The following is a 1495-nucleotide window of genomic DNA, read 5'->3' as shown; positions in this document are numbered from 1 at the left end:
CCACACTGGGGGCTCATGGCACTTTTTTGCCCAGGAATCTCTTGGTCTGGCTCCCTGTTTCAGTCCTCTTTTTTCAGTTGAATGGGCATTTTTGTCTTCCAGGTATTCCAGTAGCCTGTTGAAAAGGCGCCGGGATATGTGTGATTTCCCATGCAGTGACCCATTGTGCCAGCTGAAACAGCTACACTGAGATTCATGGTGCTTTTTTGCCCGGGAATCTCCTGGCCTGGCTCCCTGTTTCAGTCTCCTTTTCTACCAGTTGAATGGGTGACTCTGTCTTCCCCGAGCTCCAATTGCCAGCTAAAATGGTGCCCAGACCCGTGTATTTTGTACAGAGAACCACCGTGCCGGGACACTGGCAAAACAGCCGCTCCAGCCGAAACAGCCATGCTGGCCGCACCAGCCAAAACAGCTGCGCTGGCGACCCATGGGGCTCCTCTGCCTGGGAATCTCCTGGTCTATAGGCAATAAAAATCCGTCTGGAAATGCAGCATCCACTCACCCTCTGCACTTTCACTGGGAGCTGCAATCCTGAGCTGCTCCTAATCAGCCATCTTGGATCCGTCCAGCAACTAACTTTTAAGAAGGTACCATTTGTTTTGCCATAATAGCAAAGAATAGCCCCAATTACTTTGAAAGACTATCAAAATACTTCTAATACTTTCTTCAACTACATAACTGTGAGACTGGGTTTATCCATTTTTTTAAAAAAATGCATAGAATTTAGGCAATCAAAAACAAAAAAGTGGGATGAATATTAGTCCAGAAAGAGAAAATGAACATGACAAAGAATAATAAGTGAATCTAGAAATTCAAGCAGAAGCAGATCATTTAGGCCTATATGCCATGTAAACGAGCTTAGGTTTCATCCCATATGTAGGAGGGCACCAGATTAACTCTCAGTTCAACTCAGAATGCAGAGAAAACATAGGCTTCTTTTAACCATGACTTATGTAATGTCACAGCGGCAGGGAAAGAGGGTGTCAGAGAGGCACCTAGATCCCTTTGCTGCGTCCAGATTCTCCCTGGCCTCCGTGGGGATGGCATCCCTCATCACTGCAGTCACTGCTTTCCCCACTGATAATGGTTCTGGAGCAGGCTCATCCCAGCCATCAAGAGCTGATGGCACACCTCTTTTCTCACCTCTGTGTTCGGTAACATGTTGAGAGCTTGAAATCAAGTGCAGTAGTAGTATTTACACCACAGAAATTAGTAAACACTATGAATCTTTTAAACTAAGCTATTTTGTTTTCGTTTTTCCTAGAGAGCTAATTTACCAGCACATCACCAATTCCCACTTCCCCAATAGAGTCGCTTCTAGGCTGGCCTCTCAGGTGGGACTTCCTGGCTGCTTCAGCCTGGTCTTGGCCTTCACTGGCCTCTGTAGATCCCTCTGAGGTCCCCCATTCATCTTCCAAATGATTCTGGGCCCAGGATTCAGGGTCCCTTTGCATTTTGCCATGGCAGGCCCCAGGGAAACTCTCCTGCCTGTCGC

This window comes from Cebus imitator, unplaced genomic scaffold (genome assembly GCF_001604975.1).
Source record: "Cebus imitator isolate Cc_AM_T3 unplaced genomic scaffold, Cebus_imitator-1.0 Scaffold379, whole genome shotgun sequence".
Taxonomy (NCBI): domain Eukaryota; kingdom Metazoa; phylum Chordata; class Mammalia; order Primates; family Cebidae; genus Cebus; species Cebus imitator.
The sequence above is the reverse complement of the archived record's forward strand: the minus strand, read 5'-3'. Positions refer to the sequence as shown.